The sequence below is a fragment of the Dermacentor silvarum genome, chromosome 10, assembly GCF_013339745.2.
Source record: "Dermacentor silvarum isolate Dsil-2018 chromosome 10, BIME_Dsil_1.4, whole genome shotgun sequence".
NCBI lineage: Eukaryota > Metazoa > Arthropoda > Arachnida > Ixodida > Ixodidae > Dermacentor > Dermacentor silvarum.
Window position 1 is genome coordinate 32,285,133 of NC_051163.1, and position 16,625 is coordinate 32,301,757.

General features: G+C 46.3%; 1 protein-coding gene and 1 long non-coding RNA gene across 3 annotated transcripts in view; one reads left to right on the forward strand and one right to left on the reverse strand.

Moving 5' to 3' along the window:
- Positions 1-16,625, reverse strand: part of LOC119466043 (neurocalcin homolog) — a 129,530-nt gene that overhangs the window by 91,684 nt on the left and 21,221 nt on the right. For both annotated transcript variants that reach the window (XR_007463994.1, XM_037726537.2), the window contains exon 2: positions 584-701. The gene's annotated coding sequence lies outside the window, so the exon portion shown is untranslated. The remainder of the gene's footprint in view (positions 1-583; positions 702-16,625) is intronic.
- LOC125940789 (uncharacterized) overlaps positions 1-16,625 on the forward strand; it is a 64,101-nt gene that overhangs the window by 36,848 nt on the left and 10,628 nt on the right. The gene's annotated exons all lie outside the window — the stretch shown is intronic.

A 16,625-nucleotide genomic window follows, 5' to 3' on the forward strand; every position in this document is an offset into this window, starting at 1 on the left:
ACATTGTCTGGATTTTGATAATCCGACACAGAACCATGCGCCTTGCAGAAGTCTGTCCCTGACGGCTGTAGTTACTGGAGAACTTGTGTCTAGCTTGGACAAGCATCAGCTGCTTCTACTGGCCTCAAGCAGAACAAGAGGTTCTGAACTGTTTCTAGCAACCTCCAGGTGAGGTTTCAGATGTCTTTAGTTAGAGATTAAGCAATCCCAATCTGAAACCAAATGGTCTGCATTTGGCTTCAAACAACAGCTCAGACTTTTAAATGCAGCTGGAATAAAACAAATTTAAGTTACACTACAAACTGAAACAATTAACAGTTTAACTAATAGTCGCTTAAGCACATGGAGCGTGTACTGCCTGGCAACCTTATGTTTAACTAGGAATCAGCTAATAAACCACATAAAATGCACTTTGCTGACATTGAAGTGGCGCTACGCGAATGCTCTTGTGGCACGAGACAACGGGATGTTTGGTGTAATGACTCAGCATGTGAGAAGTCATTGCGACAAGCAATGTGTGCAAGCATACATCAACGAAAGAGCAGAACAATTATAAAATAAATGAAGGGGACAGCAGACTTACCTACGGGGTCTGTTTCCAGGTGCCACCAGGCCCCATGGGGGTGGGACTTCATTGGGGAGCGTCGTGGCAGGGCCCAACTCCCAGGGCCCGGGGCCTCCTGTGCGGGACGCGAGGCCACCTGCAAAGGCAACAAAAAGCCGACAAACAATGAGCACATGGCACACCATCGAATTAGGATACCTAGCTTGTGCAAGGTGGCTGCCATTTAGAATTGAAACACACTGCAAGATTATAAACAAAGCAGTGAATCAGAAACACCAGTTTGGAGTTGGAACAACTACATACAGTCTTCAATCAATAAAAACTTAGGAGATGCTTAAGCTTCACCTTTAAGAGTTGAACACAATTGCATTCAAAGGTCCTTGACTGGTTCTCACGCTTCCCAGCAACTGCAGCTTATGCAACCGTAATCTTTACTAGGAAACACTTATGGCAAATGCTATGCGCAAAGGGGAAATTTTCTGGTTTTTCTTGGTGTTTTCCCCTGCAAGGCCGGCACCGCCGCTGCCACAGACACACTGAGGCGAGCGCCTTCTAGTGGTGCTGCAAGGAACCGAGCTGCACGCGCCGCTCTGTGATTGGTAGAAACGCAGCACACCTTGGTGTGATTGGTATAAAATTTTCGCTCACTGTCAACGCACAGTCAACACCAGATTTTCTGCGTAACGGGGCCCTTAAAGCTATAGCTTTAAAACACAGTAACCTTCGTGCTATCTTGAGTGGTGTGTTGTCTACACAAGTCAGGACATGGAGAAAACTACACCATCAGCCTCATAGACTCACAATATATTGAAGAATTGATGGAACTATCATTAAATTCAAACAGTTATCCTCCAAGTGTGCAAGAAATGTATTGCACGTGATCTAAACAGAAAAACACACAAAACACATTTTCTTCACACAGACATACTGGTCAGCAATCTGGGGAGTACAACCTGAAGCACAGGTTGCTGTGACCCAGTGCATTCTTTTCGACGGTGTAAGTGATGTGCATTGTGTAATTATTAATTCCCTTAATGTTTTCATGCTGAGCTTTACGGGATGGCTTAGAGATGCACATGAATACGGTTCGAGTTGGGAATGGCAAAGTTTGACAATTCCTGTATGCCTCCGCCAGTTATGTCTCAGCGGCGAAAAATCTTTGAGAGCTTTTCTGGCTCTTCACTAGTTAAATTATTTATACACACAATACAATTACCCAATGACATTACAGGAAAGATTGGCAATGTAAAAGACTACAAAGAAGTGCTATACACAGAAAGGCATACAAATGTCACACAAAGGCAACGTGTGCCAGTCATGCCACCATCAATATTTGAAAGATACTTCCAGCCTAATTGCAAAATTACAAAAATCTGGTGGAAAATAACAAATTGTTCTATAACAATTCCTTTGATTCTTTTTGTTCTTCTTTTTCATTTTCTGAGGACCACATTGGTAAATTGTAATCATGTAGAAACATACCACAGTTTATATTCTTAAGCCCAGCATTACCTTTTTCTATTCTAGTTCTCGGATGCTTGTTGTTTCTCTTTACTTTCCCCTTTTCCCATTACCTGTTCTGCATATATTCTTTTTAATCATGTTTTATAATTAAATTTTATGTACTGATATATATAAATACAGTAGACTTCGGTTAATTCAACACCAGTAAATTTGATTTTTCAGTTAATTCAATCCCAACTGAAGGTCCTGGCCGGCGTCCATGGGCCGAAACTTTCGTTATTTCCATCGTAAATTGGCCTCCACCGGATAATTTGAACTTGACCAGTCAACATGCATGCGTGTTACTGATATGGTGACCCCAACAGTGACTCATTTAGTAGTAGCTTGTCTCGGTGGAACTTAGGGGACAGAGAATGTGTTCAACACATACATTATCTCTCATTGAAAAGCCTATTTTCGGCCTGCCCTAGGAAGATTTTACAGGAATAATGGTAGCTCACAATATCTGATTATGCTATTTACCCATTCTAGAGGCTCTTTCCTTTTTTTTCTTCCATAAAAATCGGGCGAAAAATTGCCGGCGCGGTACAACAGAATACGAAACCAGAACCGCGCTTGCGGCGTTTGTATGCTTTACCGCGTAACACGGCTGTGTAGCGGCGAAGCTGACTTTAAATGCCGTGCGGCGAAGGTGATTTTAGAAAGCCGGCTGCCATTGTGAAATATTTAGGTATTTGCCCATTTTATTGCAATAGTAATTATATAGACACTCCAGGCAAATTTCCGCCGTCGTCTACGTCGCCGTGAGGTTCCGTATAAGGTCCAAGTGCAATGACAACGCGGCCGCGCGCCCTCTGCTGTAGGTGCGAGGGAAAGCTTACGAGGGTGAGCCTAGAATGTTGGTGGCTTGATGGGGCGAGGGCTGTGCGTGCGTGCGTGCGTGCGTGCGTGCGTGCGTGCGTGTGTGTGTGTGTGTGTGTGTGTGTGTGTGTGTGTGTGTGTGTGTGTGTGTGTGTGTGTGTGTGTGTGTGTGTGTGTGTGTGTGTGTGTGTGTGTGTGTGTGTGTGTGTGTGTGTGTGTGTGTGTGTGTGTGTGTGTAAATCCAAACACAACCTTATTTACGTCGAAAATAAGGTTGTGTTTTGCAACGTGGATTTGGAACTCTTTTTTCAAGTATATGCATATATATACAGTTGCGCTGAAACATAAGCACTTCTGGCAACTGTATCGGTTATTTGAGCAAATCTACAATGCTACTACAAATCTAACCGGGGACCGCCGGGTTTTATCAAGAAACGAAAAAAGATCTGACCCCGGCGACACGTCGAAATAAACTTTTTTTTTTCAATGCGCATTTGCACAAATGCGTATATACATATACTCTGCCCCAACTAGCGATTACCACTTGCCTAAAAAAAGTACTTTGTCACTGTCAACGTGCCTAACATATGCAAATTCCAACTGCAACACAACTGCGCACTAACAGCCAAAACACTAACGAGTTAAAAAAAAAAGTCCAAATGAGATCTTTTTCACTCTCACCGAGGCAGACAGCAAGCAGCCCCCTCAAGTTACACGTGCCTAACAATAAGGCGCAACAACAGGCATTCGATTCAGACACCCTCAGACAAATGGCATGCGAAAGAAATCGGCCGGCAGGCAGATCCGTGCACAAGGACTTCCGCGCCAAAGTCGAGCATGCCGTCGTCAACACAATCATCGCCTCTTCCTTCTTCAATAGATTGCTGCCGATGAAAAGACACGCTTACGCAAGCACGGCCCAGCATATGGCTCGCACGGAAATGCGGAGAGAGACACAGTCGCGTGAAAGGAAAGGAAGCGTACGTCTCGAGGCCAATGGATAAGGAAAGAGGAGGGCGGTATAGGATCTATTTCAGTCCCGTTTCCCCCGCCATTGTCCGGTTGTTTGCTTTCATCCGTCAGCCAGCCCCGAAGGATGGGAGCCGCGGCAGCGACTTTAAAAACGGCAGCGCCAAACCGGAACATCAAAATCGATTCCACGTGGCAGGACCAACGTGCTTCTTCCGCCAGACGCGCACCCGAGAGTGAAACAAAACGGCAGTTGGAAAGTGTGCAAAACGTTCTGCTGCTTTTTTGGCTTCTGCAAGGCACGTTGAAAGCTGCCAACTCGAAAGCCTTTGCGGCCGGTCCGATGGAAATAATGAGAACAGGAATTACAGGCCGTTCGTGTTTGAATCCCGAGATCCTGTGTTGAACGCTACGATCAAGTTTATACCCGCGCCATATGCCACATAGGTCAGCCCAAAAAAGTGACAGTCGCTTAAGTATCCTTACGTGATTTGAATGCGAAAGCATGACACTTGCCTAAGTTATCGCCTTAAATTAAATCTCCGCCTTAATCCACCTAACTCTAAGTTGAACTAACCTTAATCCACCTTAATCAACCTTAATCCACTTTATTCCCCCTTAATCCACTTTAATTCACCGTAATCCACCTGATCCAATTTTCGGAGTGGGCCAGTTTCGACGCCGTGGCTGTTCACCGTGGGATTTCGCAGTGCGAGCCGCAGCAGGTCCAGCGCCGGGAACGTGACGTCATCACTTGGTCACGTGGGTTTTGGTACCATCGGATGACAACAACGGACGGCGGATTTTCCGCTTCATGGGGCATATAATGCTTTCGCATTAAAAGAAGATACTCGATAGCTTAAAGTTTAACACAAGTTCTTGCCGCGGGGCCCCAGACCCACGCTTAATGACATTCAAACCTAACTACACTTGTGGCTGCCGAATGCATATTCTTGCGCACAACGTTAGCAGTTACGGCTGCACAGAAAACTAAAACGAATTTTTGAAATAATCTGAAAAACATTTTATATAAAGCATGTCTGTTAATGTTTGAGTGGCACGTGTTGAACTTCGGCCTGCTGAATAACAGTTTCAATGACATTACCATTGGCAAACAAAATTTCTGCATACACTACAGCAATTGTCATTGCGACATTTAATACTACATCATTAAAAATGCACATGGAACAGCAATTTTATATGTAATGGCATTAGGAAACTTCGGTTGCTTACTTTTTCCTCTCTTTTTCGTACCACATTGCTTGCCATGCGACATAATGTGGTTAAACAAATGTATGCAGGCCTTCTTCGTGAAGAAGATGCATAAGTGGACTGTGGAACCCATCGTTCGCTGCATCATGTTGTAAAATGTAGCACGACTGAGCAACCATTGGTTGCAGCTTTTACCACGCTACAATGAGTTGCACCCACTGCAAAACGTTACTCTATATGGCATGCTAGTTGCCTGCACTTAATATGAAACTACGAAAAATTTGCCAGGGGCTTCAGATGGTCAACTTGATAACAGCTATCATACAATTGAGAAAACCTATTTCTACCAAGCCTTTTCGGCTGTACTGACAGGAATGGCTATGCACGGATAATTAATCACAGCATTTCCTATTCTTTTGGTATATTCTAACAATATCAAGAATTGTAAAAAAAAATAGTATTCCGTAGTTTTACGCGCCAAAATCACAATCTAATCGTGTTTAAAAAAGATGGAAGTACGCAAATGGCATGCAACAGCAGGTATCATCCACACGTCACATTGTGGACAAGCAAACAATATCCTACAACACTGCCTCAAATAGTCATCAAAATAATGGCACTCGCAAGGAGCGCTACATTTTTCCTCTGCACATTAATTTACGCAGCCCCTTCAACAACTATAGTATACCCAGCCCTTTTGAATGGCAGGAGACTTACACGACAACTTGCGTCGAGTTATTTTGTGCACTATTCTTTACAATGCCCAGTACTCGTCGGCTATTACAGGCACACACGCACTCACATACACTTGCTACAATATGTGTAAAAGCAGCAAGTGTACATGCTACAATATGTGGAAAAGCAGGAAGTGCAATGACCTTTTGCAGGTGCAAACAGGGTCAACCAGCAATGTGACTGTCATTAATCCACACAGCTGTGCCTCAGTAAACAGAAGCAAGCTAAAATGGATACGTTTTCCTGCTCCACTAAGTAAAACAACAGTCACAAAAAATAAAATAAAGTGAAAGGCAAAGCTTACTTATATGAACGTTAAACATGGTTTTTCCAATCACCACTGAATTCAATGAGCACTGATATCCACAGACTTCGTGACTCAACTGAGCGAGCTCTGATGAGCAAGCCAATAGATCTCGCAAATATCATTGGTCGTTGAAGGTGAGCATCAGGCAGATAGGTAGAACAATCACAATCAGTTCGCTGGCTACCAAAATATAGCATTTAACGCACAAATTACGCTATAACTTGCATACAGTACTTCAAGAATATCCATGGCACAGGTCACGCCACCTGCCAGGAAGAGTAAAGGCTTGTCCATACAGTTGAGAAGCTCAAGGCCGCACTGGCTTTCTTGCCATTAGTCAGACCCCTCCACACTGCTTCTTGTCGCGAACAAGGGACCCACAGCAGCGCCAAAATGTCAACCTTGCTGTTTCTCTACTTGCCTATACGCCAGCGCGTGTTTAATTTCGAGCATGTTCTAAATCTTCCTTGAAAGTTTTTTATTAAAATATTTGACTGCATTATCTCGAAGAAGCATATAACGAAACTTTAAAAAGGCTAACATACACTCTCCACCAAAGACGCCCGCGCCAAATAACTAAAAACATCGCAACTATGGATGGCCTAAGTCGGGGAACAATGAGTGCTATCTTACAGAAAGGAAAGCACAAAGATAACGAGGATATATCCAGAAAGATGAGAGCAGATGAGCGGACGGCGAAGGTATAATGGCGACATCCGGACGCCGAGACAGCGCGGGCAGTGTGCCTGTTCCTTGGTGCAGATGATCGACGCCCCCCCCCCCCACCCCAGCCCACTGGCCCCCTCCCCTCCACCAACTCACACCCCCGTGTCCTGTCCTCGTATTGTTATGGAGCGAACTGATCGAAACCGAGACGCCGGGCGTGGACAGCGAAACTAAGCGTGACAGCTGGTGGCAGGCAAAAAAGAAAAAAACAAAAGAACTTAGCATACCAGCCGACTCGCGTTAAAGTTAGCGGTACGCTTGAATACGCCAGCCTGTTTTTCACGCGTATAGCGAAGACGAGCGGAGCGGCATCGCGAACGTGAAAGGTTCCTTCATGAAATTACGAGACAAGGCTGCGCGTAAAAAAGCACGCGAGAAGAAGGCTGACTGCGTCAACTCTCGCTCTACGCGCGTCCTTGCTTTTCAGCGTCTCACGCGTTATAGTTTCGGAATCGATCAACCGAAGCGTTGCGCATCTCGTTCGCGTTCTTCTTGCCTGCAAAGAACAACCTTGAATGCGGGAAGAGCCGCATTCGAACCCACGACCTCGTGCTCGGCAGAATAACGCCGTAGGCACTGCGCTATACTGTGGCTGGTGTACTCCAAAAAGTCCAGTATAGGGTCCAGCAAGCGCGTACTGCTCTTTGCACCAGCGACAGTCGTGGCAGATGCTTGTAAGTTTAAAGCATCCCGATCAGAGCCGGTGGGATGGACTTTTAGATTCCGTGCACGCGAAGCTGCCAAAAGCCGTGCGCCCCCCCCCCCCCCCCCCCACACCCAAGGCACAAGCATCGAACAACGCTAAATGTGGTACAACATCGACTGTATTATGAGATCGCGTTCGACGCGGGCTTAATCACTGCGCGGGCTTAATCGACCCATCCGGCAGAAAATGAAATTATCTTGCACACGTTGGAAGACTGCGTTCCCACAACCCCTTTCCGGGGCCGATTACTTAAGTCCGCTGACCCTTAGTTTCACTACATTTCGTGCATCTTCAGAATCCTTAATTAGCCAACTGCAATGGGGCAGGTTAATAATTTTGAGGTCTTCGGTGAGTTCCCTCAAGTTTACAAAAATATGTACTCCATGCGTCAACCACCTACAGGAACGTCAGATATGATAAAAATAAATTATTTTCGCATTCTGCACACTTGAACAGCACCTGTCGAACCACTTCAAATTATGAGCGGCGTGGTCAGAAACAATAAAATAAATGAACCCATCCCACTACACGACGACACCATGGCATTGAGAGCAAGCACCAAGCCGTATGCCTTACATCTGCTTTCAGTAAAAACAAATTGCGCGTATTATTCACCTTCGCAGCAAAGGTCTAACACAGATCAAGATATAAGTTGCACGCTTCAAAGAGAATTATTTTCCGCGGATCTTTTGCTTTCGTGCGCATAGCACTTCAACGGTACACAGTTATATAACAATAGTACACACCAGCCGATAGTATGACTCACCTGCTATACTATACAGAGGCTTGAACACCGCCCTCGCTTGCAATGCTTTCGTATGCCGAATAAAACCCGGTCACATGACACTCGTGGAAACCAGACGCTCGGAGGACACCAGCACGACAAGCGATGTCTTCAGAACTACGCCAGGTAACCACAGTACAATTGTCGAACGGTGCCGACCACAGAAATCAATCGGAAGCAGAAACCAAGCCGGCGCAAGAGACATACAAGGCACGTCCACAAACGTCAATCGCTCGCGGAGAGTTAACTACGCCTCCTATGCTCCGGTTATATGGATCGCGGCCCGCAAGCCCGCACGCCCCGACTGGGCTGTAGACCTCGCGAAATCCGTGCAGTGAAACGAAAAAATGTGCGTCGCGTCGTCAGTCAAGCAGAGAAAGAGAACCGTGAAAGATTGCCCGGTCACTGCTCGCCATCTTGTCCTCGGTGCAAATCCCAACATAAAGCTTCGCACGGAAGTATCTGTGGCACTCAGTGTACGAGCCCTCCTCGTAGCTGTAACTCGCAGCCGTATCTCGCTACTGTTTGGCTGACAAGGGGTCCTAGTCTACGCAACACTGAACGGTCTTGGTGAGACTTTTTCGCCGTTGAGCAGGTGGCGCGCGCGGCCGCGTTCCCGCCCATCAACAATGCCGCCAAGAGATGTGACAGAACGAGCCGCGAAAATGACCACCGCGGTCCGGCGGCAGCCTTCGGTAACACCCAATTCTTGATCCGTGGGTAACAACCGCGCACCTCTGTACAGTGTATAGTGCAACATCAGTGACAACGCCTCCTCCACCGCCACTTCGACTTTCTTCGACTCCTGTGTCCCCCCACAGAAGTGGCCCCTCCTCGTACGCGGGTCGGGCATATGATCGATACTCGTTGAATTGCACCGCGCGACAGAACACGTCGTGAGAGAGAAGAAAACGAAACTATACGCGTGGCATACAGATGGCGCGCTTGTTGCGAAATGAAATTCCCCATGGAGAAGGCGGAAGACTAGAAGAGAGAGAGTCGACACGTGACAATCTTGAAGCCTATAGTCCTGAAAATATGTGAAAGACAGGCTCGTAGGAAACAGGCACTCACCGCGCGATAGGCAAGCGGCAATTTCTAGACACCGAGAGCGCGAAGAGTATAGAGCGTGTGGAGAGCACGGATGGTGGCTAAGGCGCCACTAAGAGCTACCATGAACCAAAAACAATGTCTTTAAAGGTCTGGCAACCATGGAAGTCCTACTTTCCCTAGAGTCACCGTACCACGAAGGAGAGCAGGGCAGCGTCAGAGGATCTTGGCTTGCCGTGGCTAGCTGCTTGACGACGTGCTTCCTCCTAGTTTATTTTTTCCCTTTTTTTTTCCCCTTTCCTACATGGAAATCTCCCGGCGTCACGTGACCAGTCACGTCACAAGCTACCGCTTCGCTGTCACTGGCCAGTAAGAACTCCGTCGCGGCCGCCGTATAGCTGCCTAATAAACTCGGCATCGAAACTTCGCAACAGCGCAACTCTGAACAGAGTAGCCTAATAGGAAATGATTTTGAATAGCACAAGTACCTGGGAAGAATACAAGGAAAGTCAGAGGCGCTTCCGACTTACCTTGTATTCTTCTCACGTACCTGCGCTATTCAAAATTATTTACCATGGTATATACCAATAGGCCCAAATTGCCGCGGTTGTATCCTTAGAAGGTGCCCATTTTCACATTTTTTTAAGTAAGCGGAGTTATTCGCCGGAAATAACGGCAAGAACCGGGCGGACTTGGTGGTTTGGTTATCTTTCGTTAGGTGTAAAGGTAGCGTCGATACTTCATTGAAGCTTACAGGAGCTATATTCACTTAACTGCAGCTCCATATATATATATATATATATATATATATATATATATATATATATATATATATATATATATATATATAAGGCGTGTCCTTTAAAGGCACAGACAACCGCTCAGAACATCAAATGCGATAACCCTGCTGATGGAAAGATTGCCTATCGTATTGGTTAAAACGAGCCATGCTTTTCTCATTAAACGTGGATTTATATTTTTCATTCTTCACTAAAAGTCAAGAAAAACGACCTTTGGCGCCCCATGCGCGCGGCAAAAAGGTCTACCACGTACGTGACCTTCTTTCAGTGTACACGGTTCCTGCTTTTTTTTTTTTTCATTAGTATTTAAACGCAGTACACTTTCTTGTGCTATAAGTTCTTTCTAACTTACGATGCGCAGATAGTTCTTCGTTTCTAGCGAGTAGAAAAGTGGCGCTGCCGTCGCCTTCGTTTTCGATGAGTTGGCTTAGCTCGTCTATCGATAGAATAACGACGACGGGGGGCCAACCAGCCATGACGTAGGTGTACACTTGGCGAAAAACGCGGTACGAAGAAACGTCTGTACAACAACGCAAACTTATTGCACCAGCTTCTTATTTTCAAAAGAGGTCGGAAAGGTCAAGATGTATAGGTGGTCAACCATAGTTGCGCTCACTCCCGTGAAAGCCGAACGGTGGGCGGCTTTCACGATTTGCATTGCGGGCTACGCGCATCGCTCTCATCACTTCTCAGCGTCGCTGGAGGAGGTACTCTTATACCCCTGTCACACGGCACATGTAATGTAAATTGCAGTAAATGACATTCATACAGAATGGCATTGTGGTCTTGCGTTCCCAGTCTACACGGGTAAACAAAATTACATTCGCAATTGATGGCAATGTTTATCGGCAGGCTGATATGATAACGAAAACTTACAAATCGTGCTTCTTTACATATTTTCGCTATATTGTTAGCAATACAATGGCAAACATTGGATGGTTATTTGAAAATATATTACATTTTGTTCTAAATTATCGATTTTGTCATTTTTCGCCAAGCCCCTGTCATCAAGATTACACAAGTCGCGCGTGAATGAGTTCGGGAAACTCATTCAGTGGGCGAATGCCATTAGCTGTAAATGTCATTCACTATATACCCGTGTAGAAGTAATACAAATGGAATTAACACGTAATCCCATTAGCTGCGATTGACATTACACGTGCAGTGTGACAGGGGTATTACATTTTTAGAGGCTGCTCAGATCAAAAAATTATGCATACAGAATATCCACGCACTTTTCCAAGTAACCGCTGCAGGTGTAAACACTACCGAGGGTGAGCTTTGCGTTGCGCCATAAAAAAACTAGGTCTTTAAAAGTCGGTTGCCAGTCCCTACAACGTGCACCCAATGCACGTTTACACGGCCGTTTTTTTTTTTTTTTTTTCTTCTTCTTCTTCTTCTTCTTCTTTTCGTCCCCATCAGAATGCGGCAGCCGAGGGCCGGGATTCGACCTCCTCGCTGCCCCATCACGGGCTTTTTTAACAGCGCTGTAATACAGGAGCTATTTCACTTAACATTCTGAAATCCTGACTGGGAGCTCTGAAGAAATGCGTACTATCATTGCATTCTACCGGTGCTAACATATGGGGCAGAAACTTGGAGGTTAACGAAGAAGCTCGAGAACAAGTTAAGAACAGCACAAAGAGCGATGGAACGAAAAATCTTAGGACTAACGTTAAGAGACAGGAAGAAAGCGGTGTGGATCAGAGAACAAACGGGCATAGCCGATATTCCAGTTGACATTAAGCGGAAGAAATGAAGCTGGGCAGGCCATGTAATGCGTAGGATGGATAACCGGTGGACCATTAGGGTTACAGAATGGATACCAAGAAAAGGGAAGCACAGTCGATCGAGGTCACCTCGGCAGAAAACCAGATGGGATAATGAAGTTAGGAAATTTGTAGGCGTAAGTTTGAATACGCTAGCGCAATACAGGGGTAATTGGAGATCGCAGGGAGAGGCCTTCGCCCTGCAGTGGACATAAATATAGGCTGATGATGATGATGATGATGAATACGCCAAAGCCACCATGCCACCACCCCGGTGCGGTTGTTTTTATAAATGACGCTTATTCATAACGTGCAATCCAATGATAGAAACATGCTAGCTGCATGAATAACTATATTAAGATGCGGGCATCTTTTTTATATTAATTGTGAAAACGGCCGTTCGTTCGATAATCGATTCGCTTCTCGCACTATTCGATTCAATCGATATTCGCGATTCGGCCTCAGATATTTGCCGTTCGCACACGCCTCCTATATAAAGAGATTGCTGGCTCTCCCGTAATCGAGAGCAGATGTAAGCATGAAATGGCTATCGGCAACGCAGATTGGCTGCAGATGATACTATGGGGCTCCTGCGTTGCCCAGGGGGCGCTGCGAAAATGGTGCTAAAAAGCGCCCTCAATCCGAAACTGGGTAGTACCAAGCTCGGTCGTCTGCTTCGGAAGGCACGTTTACAATATGGACCCGCCACTTTCGGTTGTGTTGTACCACGGCTTGCAGCGAATATCGGGCGCCGAAGATTTTTTCAGGGGTGGCACGCTGAGTAAAGGCAAGAAATTATGCAACACCGAATACGTGTACGCCGTTTAAGAAATAAGCGGCGCAGTTTTAGCGCGGTGTCAATCGCAAGTGAAGCGAGTCGCGTACGAAGTTGAACTTCAGGTAAGGTTTGCACGCTGCTATAATATTCAGGCGCACAAACGCGAGGAAATGTTTGCCTATAAATGAAGTCACCGCAGCGATAAGCTGACATCACGTGTACGGAGTTGCTCGAGCGCACGACGGTACGCGCCGCGATGGCGGCGGTCTTTCAGCATGCCGCGAAACGGCGGGACTCCTGCAATCTTTGTTGACTGCATGCCGCTAGACAAGTAGTTATGCCTGCGCTGTAGTAGCGGCCGTCTGTCCCTTTAGCAACTGATAACTGATGCAATGCATATGAGCTCGCAGTAACGTATACGTACGTGCGAATCGCGCGCTGCAGCGCGAGCTCTTGTGCTGCTCGCTTGATGTAGCTCTTAATGACAGCGCTCGAACATCGATGTGCAGTAATAAATACTGCCTTGGTACGCTGCGTTAACGTATTACCTTGAGGTCAAAGATGATCACATTTAACTCTCGAACCTGTGTTGTTCGTAGTGGGGTAGTGAAGTTATCCAGCGCGCCCGCCGTTCCGCTGCGTGAGGCATTGAAGGAAAATGGTAGAATCTGATGTTGGGATTCAGGCCTTCTTGTTCATGGCAGCCCACGACGCAGCGGTAACGACGGTGACGCTTTTTCGAGGCTGAGCTAGGTCTCTCCGGATCGGTGCCGCCGATGTCTTCTGCTTCCAGCATTACGTCCCATGGCCACGTAGAGTCCGTTTTCGTTAAACTATATAGGCTGCGGCCAGCTCGCAGCGTGGTCGGAGTGGTCTGTGAGAAGTGACGAGCCTTTTCGCACTCGAAACAGGGAAGAAAAAAGTGCGAATCGACGCAAAACTCGGGCTCGAAACGTGCTTCGCCACAACCAGGGCTCAATACTACCCAAGCTGGTACTACCCAGATAACGTTTTTCGCCGCCACCAGGCGCCGCTACTATACCTCAAACTCCAGCGCAAGACGCCTATAGCCACAATCTTAAAATGGGTGTAGTGCATGTTCGCAACGGCACATCCCACCACATCACACCGCACCACGCCATACTCTGCTCTGGTGCATGCATGTGGACGCTGCCCAGCTAGAGGAAGAAAACCGGCGAAAGGCGGCACGACAGGCAGCGGAAGACGCCAGGGAGACTAGAGCGCACTACCCAGCTAAAGGAGCCTGAAGGAGGCCATAAGGCTCCACGCAGCGTGGCGCCATCTCTCGAGGCGACGCAATACCCGCGCCGCGGAGCTCGCGGACCGCTGGCGTTCAAAAGAGCACAGGCAACCCTGTCTCGGCACCAAAAGATGACAATCAAGTGTATGGTGCCCTGTACCTGCTTTTTGAACATCGCTATTGGAAATGACCAATAAAACTCAGCGTACTAGAAGTTACAGCTAGAGTGACATTGTGAACAAACATTAAGAAGAACTCGGAATCAATATTTTTTACAACTTGTTCGGGCAGTAACTAGCGTACGTAATGCGGTCCCGTACAAAGGGTTGGGCTCTGGCCCTTGGCTCAAGATCACTTGAAGGTCGCGGACAACGGGAGCTGAAAGCATTTCATGCTTAAAAGCCCACAGCGACATGATTGTGTGCTGGACCGTATTTTTTCGGGCTTCAAATTTATCCAGTGACGTTCCTTTCTATCGTTACTTCCTTCCTCCGAGGTTTCGAGCGTGGCAGCAAAAAAAAAAAGGGTACAACCAACGACCACCAATGAAAGACGAACCAGGGAGCCAGGCATTCCCACGGGCATCCTCAACTTTCATATCCTCATTCTACCATCCTCGCCCTCTTAAATTCTCTCGCCGACACGCATCCGGGTCCTCCTCCTCCGCGCGCATCCAATGACGCATCGCGCGATTACACACGCCACACGCGCGAGTGACGAGCAGCTGCGGCGCATGCGCTGAAAACGGAAAGTGCAGCGTCGACCGCTCGCTGTGGTGCAAGGCCGGGACGTTCGACGAACGAATTGTGCTGACAGATGCGCGCGTAACCAAACACGTGCACACGCGCGTTATATATGTTAGGTGTAGGTGTCGTATGGCGTCATGTTTGAGAAGGTGGTCACGTGGGAGCAGGACATCGCGACGTTCTGCCACTCTTACCAGTTCGATCGGTGGCCTGTCAGGCCAGGTTGCTACATCGGGCCGTGCAATCAGTAACCGTTTGCAACCACCACAGTAGCAGCATAGCAGACGACCATACAGGTTTTCTTTTCTTTTTTTTTTTGCTGCGCCAAATTTTTAAGACTTGCCTGCGGCAGATAGCGCAATTCTAACCATTGGTCTAAATTACTCGGTGAAGCGGCCATTACTTCAACGAGAAACCGTAATACTTAATTAAATGATTAACGTAATTGCGCTAATTAACTGTTTCATTAATCATTTGACGGCAACTCTGTTAATCTACAATTTGCAGCTAGTGAGTTAGCAAGGCGTATCCACTCTGATTAAATTATCTGGACAGCACCGGTTTCGTGATATCAATTTTCAATGTGTCCGACGAAATGCATTGGTGTTCCAGCCACTTCTGTGGTTCAGTGCATAAAACAGCCTTTCGCTTAAAAGATAACTGAAACCTCAATTTTCAAACTGGTACAGCTCAACAAAAAGGAACGGGAGAAACAGCCGAGCCGGTCACGAGAAGGAAAAGAGCACTGACTTATTCCAACTGGTGTTTTATTAGCAGATTGCACGAAATACATAGCCACGAGAAAGCATCATCCTCAAGACACGTCACAAAACGTCACACCGAGAGAGGACACATCTTGGCACATAACTGTGAAATTAGGCAACATATTTGTGCCTATTTTCACAGGAAGTATAATTTCTTGATCCGTTCAACAGTGCATGAAAGAATACTGCACGTGTTCGTGACTAATGGTGGTGCGGTCCTCTCTCGATGTGACGTTTGATGACGTGTTTTGACGATATTGTGTGGTGCTTTCTTGTGGATATACATGTATATATTTCGTGCAATGTGCTAAACCCAGTTGGCAGTCAGCGATATGTTCCTTGTTTAGACCGGCTCGGCTGTATCTTACATTTCTTGATGCGCTGTACCAGTTAGAAAATGAAATTCCAACTAACCCAATCCTCCACACTAGTGGAACGCAAATTAACTGAAAATTGCCATATCGAAACTCGCGCAGTCCTGAGAATTCGTTCAAAGTGGATACGCCTTGCCAAATCACCGGCTATAATTCGTAGGTTAGAAATATGCGCTGTTATTAGCGTAATTATGTTGATTATTCAATTAGGCATTTTGATTTCGTGTAGAAGTAATGGCCACCTCATCGAGTAATCTATATCCGGGGTTAGAATTGTGCTATCTACCATAGACAAGTTTTAAATTTTTGGTGCAGCTAAAAAAAAAGGGGGAATACACCCAATATATATATGGCACACAGCTCTAACTGGGAAAAGACAGCGAAACTTGTTCGTAGAAAAACTGTTATAGTTATTTATTTAGCGCGCTCTCTGAATTCTGTCAGTATCTTTTTCTAGAGTTTCGAGATCCAGAACGCAGAAAAACAAAAGAAAAAGAGAATTAAAATTGGGAAACGTCACGTCAGTGAGTGGAACTCGTTACGTGCCGACGTCTTCACAGTGGATTCTGCAAGTGCATTCAAACGCGCGGTTGCGTCACTCATCGATGTCGCAGAATATCCATCGCAGAATATCCTAACTAAATAAAATAAATAAAATATATCTAGCATGCTGTCATCCTTATCCCTTAAGCAAGAGACATAAATGAGCGAAAATAATGTTTATTTTCTAACTAAATCTGCAAAACACGTCGTA